We start from the raw sequence: 12,918 nt of genomic DNA, 5'->3' as shown, positions 1-12,918 counted from the left end.
GGCAAGAATCAGATCAGCCTAATTGAAAGAAATAAGATTCTTTAAGAAAACCCTTAAGATCCTTCCCGTCTTCTCCCTACCACCATTTGAAATCAGCATTCTTAGTAGCTTCAGTTTTAAAGAGTTCTACCTCCCTTGTGATGTTTTATGAGGAAAAGCAATTCCACTTGGGGAAGAAAAAGGCATTGCAGCCAGCATATTTGAAGACTATATTTTATTTATTATTTTCTTAAAAACATACATTTTAACACATTTTTTGCTGAAGTTATGTTTATGTGTATCAGCCCTTAGATAAAATGTGTGTACAACATAAATTAGTGAAATTCCCCACATGCAGGGTAGCCATTAATGATGTATGAAATTTATTGCAAGTATTTTTCCTTTGCATAATGCCTGCATCTAGAGTATTACCAGTTTCTTTATGTATATATCATGCTGGATGTCCTCTTACGTGGCTCTGAAAGAAACATTGGCCCAAGAGCTCTGAAGTTTCATCCTGGCTATGTCTCAAACTTACCCTAGGGTCTTGGGCAAGTCAATTAAGTTTTCAGAGCCTTGGTTCCTGAAAATTATACTATTTATAATTAGTTTTTAAAGTTATACTAATATAATTTCGGGAGTAAAAGCTCTGCAGCTTGACAGTCTTGGGTTCCAGATAGACTCTTAGAAGCAACATGATTTTGTGAAACTCATTTAACCTCCCAATACCTGTGTAAAGTGGAGATAATTATGGCACCTATCTTATAAGTTTACATATTAAGAGACATAATCTGTAGACTTTAACTTCAAAGTTGGCTAATCAGACATGGCAGGCCAAAATTCCCATTGCACTAACCAAGCAAAAAGGATAAATTACAAAAATCAACTTTTAAAGCAAAGAAGGGCTATAGAAACAAACAAAGAACTAGACTAACTAAAACTCCAGATTTTCTTTGTAGAAAATCTAATGGTCACTGGCAGCTTTCTTAACTGGAGGCATTTGCAGTTTCTGGGTGTATTCGTTTGGTTTGCACTGTTATAAAGGAATACCTGAGGCTAGGTAACTTATAATTAAAAGAGGCTTATTTGGCTCATAGTTTTACAGACTATAAAAGAAGAATGGCACCAGCATCTGCTTCTGGTTAGGACTGCAGGAAGCTTCCAGCCATGGTGAAAGGGGCAGGGGAGCTGGCATTATATGGTGAGAGAGAGAACAAGAGAGAAAGAAAGGAGGTGCCATGCTCTTTTGAACAACTAGATCTCATATTAACTAATAAAATGAGAACTCACTCTTTACCATATGGACAGTATCTAAGCCATTCATGAGGGATCCTTTCCCATGACCCAGACATTTCCCATTAGTTTCCACTTCCAAAACTGGGGAAGAAATTTTAACATGAAATTTGGAAGGAACAAATATCAAAGCTGTATCACTGGGAGTGGCCTAAGAACTGAACTTAAACCAAATTGAGGGATTTTATAAAGCAAAAACAAGTCAGCAGTTTTTTGGCAGTCAAAATCTGGAATGATAAACTGGAAAATAGAGTAGCTCAAATACAAGGGAAACTTGCTGAATTCCAGGAAGGCGTGAGAGACTGGGGCCTGGGAAAGAAAGGAAAAGTGAAAACTCCTGCTGTCTTGTGGTGATTATAGTGTGACCGATTGTATTAGTTTACCTGGGGCTTAGGGAGTTCCCAGAATGTGGGTCTTTTGGTTTTAACACCAAGAGAGTTCCAGGAAAACCATCATGAATTGGTCACCCTAGGGACTTAGGAGAAAAAGATCTCACTAGAGGGAGGGGACTTTACAAAGTGTACACAACCAATAACTTGCATAATATATGAAGCCAAAGAACTCAATTCAAAATCTAGAATGGTTAGCACTTTTAGAGTTGAAGAAATTGAGACCTCAAAGCTCCCAGTCAAAAGCCTAGGAGGGTCACATTTGAGGAACAAAAGATGGAATAAATCTTACTAAAACTTCAACCCAATCCAAACACAACTAATCCCTTATAGAATTATAGGGATTTGCTTATCACTGTATCTGTCTAAAAAACGGAAAGGGGAACCCCTATTGGTAGGAAATATCATATCAAGACCTTATAGTTCTTTTTCTAAATGTCCAGAATAGAATAAAAATTGCTAGACACAAGATAGGCAAAGAAACGTGAGCAATAATCAAGAAAAAAAATCTAGTAGAAACAGACCAGCAGATAATCCAGATATTGAAGTTTGCAAATGAGGAGTTTGAAATAACTATGGTTAATATGCTAAGGAAAATAGAGGCGAAAATCGACAAGATAGATTTAAAAGATGAAAATTTTTAGAATTTCAACCAAGAGTTGTAGTATATAAAGACAATCAAATGAACATTCTAGAACTTCAAATACAATTTTCAAACAGGACTATGGATGTAACAGAAGGCATAATTATTAAACTCAAAGACTGGCCAATGAATAATATCCACAAAGCACAAAGAGAACAAAGAATGAAAGGAACAAAAGGGAGGATAAGAGTATAAGAGCCATATGAAAAAAAATAAACAGGTTTAATACCTATAGTTGGTGTTACACTGGGAAAAAGGATGGTGAGGCAGACACAAACATATAAATATATAATGGTCAAGAATTTTCCAAAATTTATGAAAGCCATTACACACAGATTCAAGAAGCTCAATGAATCTCTAGTAAGATTAAAAAACAAATTAAATAGGCACATCTTATTCAAGCAGTTAGAAAACAAAGAACAAGGAAAAAAATCTTAAAAACAGCCAGAAGAGAAAGATACATTACTTTCAAAGAAGAAATAATTAGACTAACAACTAACTATTCATTAGCAATTATTAAGGCCAGAAAATAATGGAATTACATCATTAAAGTGCTTATGGGAAAAAAATTACTAATCTATAATTCCATACTCAGTAAAAATATTTTTCAAGAATTAATGTGAAATAAAGACCTTTTGGACAAACAGAATATGGGATAATTTATTACAAGCAAATAGACATTCTAAGAAATAATTTACAGGAAATTCTTCAGGCTGAAGGAAAATAAACCCAGGTGGAAGCAGGAAAAGATGAAGAATACCAGAAAGGATAAATAGATAGGAAAATATAAACAAATACTGCTGTTTAAGGAACAGTAATAGTGCTGTCTTGTAGAGTCTATCACATAAGAGTGAAAAAAATATGTCAACAATAGCACAAAGGGTAGGGAGTAAAATAAAAGTGATTAAACTCATAAGTGTCTTACATAGACTGTTAAATTCAGGATTGCATACTGACGTATCTAGGGAAATTATTAAAAATAAAATACAAGAATGTATAATTGAAACACTATTAAAGAACAAAGTATTGAATAAAAGACATATGAGGAATCCAAAAGAATTCAGGAAAGCAGGAAAAAGGAATAAAGAAAGAAACAAAAAATAGATAACTAGAAAACAGAAAGCCCCAGTGAGTATCAGTAAGTACAGTCAAGGTACATACCCTAGTAAGATTGTCAAGCTAACTTTTTGAAAAAGACCTAACTATATGTCATTTATAAGAGATAAAATCTGAATATAAGATGGTAGTTAAGTTGAAAGTAAAAGGATGAAATGAAGATGCATCACAAAATACAAACAAAGGAAAGTTGGAATGGCTATATGACTTAGTCTGTTTGTGATGCTATAATAAAATACCTGAAACTGGGTAATTCACAAAGAACAGAAATTTGTTATTTACAGTTCTGGAAGCTGGGAAGTTCAAGATCAAGCACCAGCATTTGGTACCTGGTAAGAGCCTCTTGCTGCATCCTCCAAAGAGGCCAAATGCCATGTTCTCACATGGCAGAAGGGACAGAAGGGCATAAAAGAGAGAGTTTTCTCTGAAGCCTCTTTTTAAGGGCATTAATTTATTCATGAGAGTAGAGTCCTCATGAATTAATCATTTCCCAAAAAGTCTCAGCTCTTAATACCACCACAATGGGGATTTAGTTTAAACATGAATTTTGGTTTTCTGTTTGTTTTTTATTTTACCTTTTTTCGACTTTTAAAAAATTGAAATAGAGTTTCACTTTGTTGTCCAGGCTGGAGTGCAGTGGCACAATCACAGCTCACTGGAGCCTTGACCTCCCGGGCTCAATCAATCCTCCCCAGTAGCTGGGATTACAGGCTCATGCTACCATGCTCAGCTAATTTTTTTTTTCTTTCTCTTTTGGTACAGACAGGGGTTTGCCATGATGCCCAAACTGGTCGCTAACTCTTGGGCTCAAGTGATCCACTGCCTCAGCCTCCCAAATTTTTCAACTTTTATTTTAGATTCAGGGGTTACATGTGCAGGTCTGTTACCTGAGTACATTGTATGATGCTGAAATTTGGGGTATGAATGTTCCTATCACTCAGGTACTGAGCATAGTAACCAACAGTTTTTCAACCCTTTCTGCCCGTCCTCCCTCAATGTAGTAGTCCCTTGTTTCTATTGTTGCCATCTTTATCAACATGAATTTTGGAGGGGACCCCCACATGCAAACCACAGCACTATATAGATAATGAACAAAATATCTTATTAGAATATAGTGATTATTCAATAAATTGTTAACTCAAAATGTTCTTAAGAGAATGTTATAAAAAATCTTAAAATCTAATGCTTTGGGATTCTATAATATTAACTTAGAGATGATTCTTAAATTTTTTTACTGTTTCTTTCAAGTTACCTTTCAGAATCTACCATAAAAACACCATGTCTTTTATTTGCTCAGGTAAATTTTTCAACAAATTTTATATATATATATTATATATGTGTGTTTATATATAATATCTATTATATATGCATCTGAACATTTCAGATTGCATATATAACATAATATACATGTTATATATCTCAATTGAAACAAGAATATATTTGGACATTAAATGTTTTCAATTTAAACTCCTTAAAATGTGCCCAGTGCACTTTAAGGAGAGTGTTGTGATGTACCAGCACATTTGAAATTCCGGCATTTGTGGAAACTTCGAATTTGGAGGTTTAATCCTTTAAATTGTTAAATCCTATGTCTGTGGGAATTGAAACTGTAAGGGAGTTTAGATCTCTGTAGGTATCCACTTACTTTGCAAGTGGCATATGTGCAGCCACAAAGGGTAAGAAGGATAAAGCATAGATCCTTGGCCTCCTGAATCATTGTCCAATATTCTTTTTACTTTGCTATCGTGAAGACCTTTCTTAAACACATTTAACAAGTGTTTTAAGAGCATTTACTATATGAAAGGCACTGAGCTGCTCATTGCATATACAATAAAGAAAGGCTCTGCCATCAACAGGTTTGCAGTCTAACAAAAAACATAAACCTCAAATTAAAAATGTATTATTTTATTAAACTTTTGATGAGTGCCACAGCATGTGATGTGCTCTTAAAAGAGTGGGATTTAGCCTAGTAGAGGCTTCATAGAAGGCATTCCTTCTGAAGGGGAATCAGAGATAACCAGGAAATAAAGAGAAAGAAGAATATTTCAGGTGGAGAAGAGAAAGTTGGTGACCTGAGATGGGAAGGAGCTTGATGCTACAGGAGCTGATAGAAAGCCACTGTAGCTGGTGCCTGTGTGTTGGGGGAGGGAGAGAGGGAGGGTGTCACAATGTGATCTGCAGCAAGACTAGATATTGAGGGGCCAGATTGTGAAAGATCTTACAGGGTTCACCTGCTAAGATTTTGGAAGTTGTTTGAGTATCACTAAAGAAAGGAAATAAAATGTTCAGATTTATATATATATCTATATATATCTATATATAGATATGTATTATATATACACACACATATATATTTATATATGAATATATATTTAAATATTTGTCAAGTTTATCTATATTTATGTATATATTTATAAATATTTATATATATTTAGATATTTAATATAAAAATATTGAAATATTTGTCAAGTTTATATATAAATATATAAAAATTGGAATATTTCAAATTAATTTATATATATAAAAATCAGAACACTTATATATGTAAAATATATTTATAAATATATAAAAATATATTTCATGGAAGAAATAGCTATTAAAGGCTGGCAGAGTGATCTTCACACAGAGTAGAAGATGAAATCTAAGAATATAACTGCAAAACTCCAAAATGCAGCTTTTAATAAAGGCCAATATTAGAAATGTTTAGCATGTAGACAACAATCTAACCCACATCGATAGTTTGCAAAAGTGTCAGTGTACTATGGTAACATGGAGGAGGTATTTAGGATTATATGAGTACTTTCCTTATCTTTTATTTGGTATAACTTTTAAGGCACAAATGTGTATAATATAATTTATAATAATTACCATCAAAAATAAATCGAGTAGATTTGATAAAGTGTCAAGTTGATTTATATAAATATATAATCTGAAATGTTCTATATATGAACATTTATATGGATATGTAACCTGATTTTATACTTGGCTGCAAAATTTCATGAGGGCAGAGACAATATTTTTCTTGTTCAACATTGACTCCTCAAACTCTGGCACAGTGCCTGCATATAAACATTCAATAATTATTTGACGAAATAATGGATGGATGGACATACAGATGGATGGATGGACAGATGGACGATGGATGGATGGATGGATGGACATATGGATGGATGGACAGATGGACGAATGGATGGATGGATGGATGGATGGATGGAAAGAATAATATGGAAAATGGGTTAGAGTAGGGTAAAGTAGAAGTAGGAGACCAGTTCAGAGGCAATGAATGCTCAGGGAAAGGTAATGGTGGCATGAAATATGTGGTGCAGTGAAGATAAGGTGAATTATACAGATTTGAGAAATTCTAAGGAGGCAGACTTTACATAACCTGATAATGATTTCTAGTTTCTGTTATGAACACCTGGGTGGATGTAGGTGCCATTTATTTAACCTAGGATGAGCGGGTATGGAGGGAGATCATAAAAGTCTCTCACTGACTTTTCTGCTTCTCTGCAGAGAGTGAAGTGAACTCTCTAATCCCTCTTTGAAGCCTGAGGAGCTTACAGGGGCAGAGTGTCATCATTGTGCTCAGTGGGAACACTGCCCCGGGCTGTAGATGAGAAGCAAAGCAGAACCATTTACAAATAAAATTGCAGTGCTATTTATTTATTTAAGTATAGGGTGACAGTCCTTGATATCAACTTGTTTACTTAACAAATTTTTTATTCTCATAAATTACCATATTTCATGATTCTTAGATGAAAATATTTAGCATCTCTGAAATTGGGATATGTCTTACAATTCACAATGCCTGCCTAAGACAAAGGTTTGCATACGGGTAGCTTATTTGAGAATGGATTTCTAGGGCCAGGAGAAGGCAAGTGAACAAGAAGTGGGAAAAGGTAATGCAAGGTGATGTTATTGAATGGCGTAGACTGTGTGTGACTAGTAATTCACCCAGGACCTTCTGTGGAGAGCTTTATGAAATTTGGCTTAGAATCATCTGCTGTGGGGACATTGTCTACAGTTGGTTGTGGGTTGTTCCATGGAGCATGACCTCCCCACATCCTTAAGTTGCAGGTGTGTAAATGTCAAGGCTGCAGGCATTCTGCAGTGCAGCGTCAGAGAAATTCTGGGGCAGGAAGCAGTCAGAAGCAGGCCAAACACTGCACAGAACTGTTGTATGTGAAGTGGTGCACAAAGGATATGTGCAGTGTATGGTTTAACTGGTCATGCTTTTTCTTTCTTAGTTCTACATATAATAATGGTATACCTTACATAACACCTTACATCTTATATCTTGATAACACCTTAGATCTAATGGAACAAAATGGACTGTTGACATTGCAAAGATGCATTTTGTTGAGATGAGATTTGAATAAGCAACATTAGTAAAACTAAAGCCATTGTCTACAAGGCAGAGACTACAATTCTTATTTCTTATTTCTCTTCACTGGAACTGTGTAGGTAAGTTTCCAAAACCAAGACTTTACCTCTACTATGGAAAATAACTAGTACAGTATTCCATCGTATACACTGGTATAGGGGAGCATTTTTTTTCTTTAAAGAATTGAATCTTTAGTTCAAATGAAATCTTTTTCAGAACTCTGTTATATAAAACAGATAAAAATAGAAATGCACTGATTGAAGCAGAATTGGGGAGGGGGTGTTGCCAGGACCCAACAGCTCTGTTGTCTTCTTATCTCCTGTGTAGGCTTCTCAGGCCTCTACATGGAGCCTTAGAGTTCCAACAATAGGGTTAAGAATATGTAATAGACAGGAGACTTAATGCCTACCCCCTGCCCCCAAGGCATTTACGTAGTGTCCATTCATTCTTGTTTTAAAAACAATTCTAACAAACTCAGTAATATGGTTTCCCAGCTTCTAAGAGATTTAGAAGCAGTAATTTATATGGAAGAAATAGCTATTACAGGTTGACATCATGATCTTCACACAGAGTGGAAGCTGGAAGCTAAGAATATAACTGCAAAACTCCAAAATGCAGCTTTTAAAAAAGGATGGTATTCAGAAATATTTAGCGTGTAGACAACAATCTGATCCACATTAGTAGTTTGCAAAGGTGTCAGTGTACTATGGAACATGGAGGAAGTATTTAGGATTATATGAGTACTTCTCACATCTTTTATTTGGTATAATTTTTAAGGCACTAATGTGTATAATTTAGAATAATTATTATAAAAAATAAATCAAGTATATTTGATAAAGTATCATTTCAGTTACATGGAACATTTTTGTGAGTAGAATATTGTATTTCTCAAATTGTTGAATAATCCATACATCCCTGTGTGTATCAGTATTCTTTTACCTCTAAGGGGTAGGAAATGCAAGTAAAACCTGTATATAGATGAAGGAAGTAGTTGAACATCAAGAAGCTTTAGATAGGGTTTGATACAGCAGCTTACTATGTTACCAAAGACCTGATTTCTTTCTGCTTTCCATTTTCACTTTAGGCCTGGCCTCCTTCATAGCCACGGTATGACTTGTTGCTTTCTCATTCACATTCAGCAGGAATGAGGAGGAAGATAATGAGGAGAGAAAGGGGGAGAGAGAGAGAGAGAGAGAAAGAGAGAGAGAAAGAGAGAGAGAGAGAAGTTGGTTCTCCTTCTTTAATCATTAAGCAAAGATACTCTCTCTGATTGGACCAACAGAGTTCATGTGTCCATCTCTGACACAACAACTGTACTATACTGTACTCTAGGGATGAGATTATATTAATCAATTTAAGCCAGTCAGGGCTTGACTCTCAGCTGAAGATAGTATTAATTCCCCCAGACCCCATAGTGATACACGTGGAGAAACAAATGTTCCTCCTGTTACCTGGGAGGGTAACAGACCATGTACACAGCACTGTTTCTCGAGGTAAGTATTGATCAACTGGACTCTGAGCTCAGTGATATGAGGAATCATTTCTTTTTTTGTCTGTTGCTGTAGCCCCAGCATGAGCACAAGACCTATCATCAGAGGAGCCCAATCAATATTTATTTATTTATGAATGAACAATGGATTTTTTTTTCTGTGCGGAGAAATACACAAATTTTTATTTCATTTTTGCACTTCTTGCTGCTCCCTGGTTGCAGTTGTTGAGGAGCTATTTCTGGCTTGACAAGAAGCAGGAAGTATCAAGATCAGTCACTGAACAAAAAACATTTCCTCCTGAGGTTTTTAGCACTATTTCCAAAACAAAAGAGAATGAAATCAGTTGGAATAAGAAAAGAAGAAGTCAATCATTTATTTCCCGTGCTATGAATGTTAAAAAGAAGAACAAGGAGGAGAAACAGAAGGGGAGGGAATAGAGAGAGGGACAGGGAGAAGAATAAAAATAGAAAGGAAGAAAGAAAAGAAGAAAGGAAGGGAGAAAGGAAGGGAGAAAGGAAAGAACATTAGGAGAGAGGGAGGGAAGGAAGGGAGGAAGAGAAGGAGGGAAGGAGGGAGGGAGGGAGGGAGGGAGGAGGGAGGAAGAACATATAACTACAATCTAGCTCCAGTGCAAAGGTACTTGGAAATAGTGGTTAGCCTATGGCATCATTTGCTGAATGATAGTTCAGTGTGTGTGTGTGTGTGTGTGTGTGTGTGTGTGTGTGTGTGTGTGTATTTTCTGATAAACGTCAAGCCTAATTTGAGGCTTTAACATTGACCAAACAGCTATGAGAATGTGGATAGCAAGTTATAAATCACCCAGCCATTTGGGTGTAGATAAAAGTTCCAAGCCAAATACCTGAGTGTCCACTTCATAACGGGTATAATAAGGCTATTTGAAAGCATGACCTAGATCTCAAGCTATACTTTTTTTTTAGAGAACTCTCTGACATGTTTATATGCACATATTGGAATTGTATCCAAGGGGAAAAAAAAACAATTGACTTTCTGACTTTATAGTCTTTCACTGACTTTTAAGGTATTTCATGAAATGAAGTAATAACTTCAAGATCAAGGACATTTTCCTTTGGGTCTTCATCAATTATTTCACTTTCTCTTGGCAATGGCCTCCACCCAGTTCTTCCAAAATATCAACCACTGGGCTGATGCTGCACTGGAAAAAATTACTCTCTCTCTCTTCCTTTCTGGATGCATGTTCATGCCATTGAATTGTTTTAATCACTTCAACTTTTACTATAGTTTGGCAATTGGTATGTCACTGAATTGTATGTTCCCAGTTTAATGCTTTTAGAATGCATTCAAGTAGGTTCCAATGCACTTACTCATTGCTATTCAAATGAGATAACCATATTTCAAAAAACAGAGCTCACAGAGAGGGATAAGGTGACTAATGGGTTATAGGGGAAAACCATCTATCAAGACACACTGGAGACTGGACAGATGGTGAAGAAATACCCCCAAGTCCATTTCCCCAGCCCTGGAAGGCCCACTGATTTTATTTCCAGCAAACACACACCTTGGCTAGCTTCCCCTCACAAGCTTCTGGCTAATTTTTCCTATATTAAGATCTTAGAGAAGCAGGAAACTTACCTGTTTCTCACACCGAAGCTCATGAAAAAGCCAACCCCATAGGGAGCCAATCTTAGGAGTCCTAAGCAACTGCTGCCAGTTACAGAGACAGCAGTGACTGGCACAGCACTCATACATAGCGCTAGTTTTTAATGAGCTAGGACAAACTGGAGTTTGGGGCAAACATTCAAAGTAAATAAAGTTTGTTCTCTTCACCCTACTTCTATTACTCATCTTTTAGGTCTCCAGGGCATCTTGTAACTCCATGAATGCCCAAGTTTCAGTGCTGAACTTCTTTTTTTTTTTTTTTTTTTTTGAGAAATTAAGAAATTGACCCAGCTTCAGGCCGGACATAGTGGCTCAATCCTGTAATCCCAGCACTTTGGGGGGCCAAGGCAAGCAGATCACCTGAGGTCAGGAGTTCAAGACCAGCCTGGCCAAAATGGTGAAACTCTGTCTCTACTAAAAACACAAAAAAAGTCGCCTGGCATGGTGGCACATGCCTATAGTCCCAGCTACTTGGGAGGTTAAGGCAGGAGAATCGCTTGAACACAGGAGGTGGAGTTGCAGTGAGCCCAGATCGTGCCACTACACACTCCAGCCTGGGCAACAGAGCAAGACTCTGTCTCAAAAAAAAAAAGAAAGAAAAAAGAAAAAGAGAAGACATTGACCCAGCTTCTGAGCTTCCAAGCCCCTTTTTTATATCAAGTGACCAGGATGATACCAATTTCTTGAGAATGATGTTTGACTTACACTAGACGATGTGCATAAAAAGCCTTGTAGAACCAGGCGCATGTTAGGTGTGTTTCCTGCTCCACATTCTTTCTACCTTGGCCTTTCTTGCAAGTTCCAGGGAGCTAACAGTGAGCTTCAAGGCAGAAAAGACTACCCCATGACCAGATGTCTGGGACCTGAAACTTTAAAAGTAGCCTATCAGGCTATTTGGCAATTTTTGTCAAATCCTAAGTGTGAGTCATCCAAAACAATCCCATTTCTAGAAATTTACCCTAAAGAGACATTCACCTAAGTATACAAGATATGCACAGAAGGATGAACACCACGTCGTTGCTAATAATGACAAAGAATTGCAAACTACTGAAAGGACTATCAAAAGGGTACTGGCTAGGCCGGGCGCGGTGGCTCACGCTTGTAATCCCAGCACCTTGGGAGGCCAAGGCGGGCGGATCACGAGGTCAGGAGATCGAGACCATGGTGAAACCCCATCTCTACTAAAAATACAAAAAAAAATTAGCCGGGCGTGGTGGCGGGCGCCTGTAGTCCCAGCTACTCTACTCGGAGAGGCTGAGGCAGGAGAATGGCGTGAACCCGGGAGGCGGAGCTTGCAGTGAGCCGAGATCGCGCCACTGCACTCCAGCCTGGGCGACAGAGCGAGACTCCGTCTCAAAAAAAAAAACAAAAAAGAAGGTACTGGCTAAACATGGTATATCCATACAGTGAAATAGGATTCAAGTATTTTTAAATGATGTGACAATTCTATTTTTATTGATATTAAAATTTGTTGATGTGATATTCTAAAATAAAAAAGAGGTTTACAAATCAGCACATGTAGAGTGATTTCACATATGAACCTGTTTATCTACAGCTATACCCATTCATACAGCTCTGCAAAATCAGATGGCTACAGAGAGATATCTGAAGAATGTTAAATAGGATTTTAACATTGTTTTATCTCTGAGTAGTGGGGTCTGAAGATATAGTCTACTTTTTTTCTTTTACTTTTCTATGTGAAAAAATTTTAAACAATAGGCTTATGCCATATTTATCCCAAAACATTAAAACCATCTTTCAACCTGTCCCCTGAAACGCTGAGCATGGATATTTCTACCCCAACTTGTACCTCATCTGTTCTCCACTGCTTATGATTCCTTAAGGAGCTGTTTATTTTTCCATGAGACTGAAACCTCCTCTAAAATAAGGGTTGTACCTTTGCCCCAGTCCCCCGTGCCACACACCATTGCACTAACAGAAACTCAGTGAATGATTTCCACTTTGAAGTCAAGACCTCTGGTGATG

This window comes from Nomascus leucogenys, chromosome 2 (genome assembly GCF_006542625.1).
Source record: "Nomascus leucogenys isolate Asia chromosome 2, Asia_NLE_v1, whole genome shotgun sequence".
Lineage (NCBI taxonomy): Eukaryota > Metazoa > Chordata > Mammalia > Primates > Hylobatidae > Nomascus > Nomascus leucogenys.
This window is presented reverse-complemented; position numbering follows the sequence as displayed.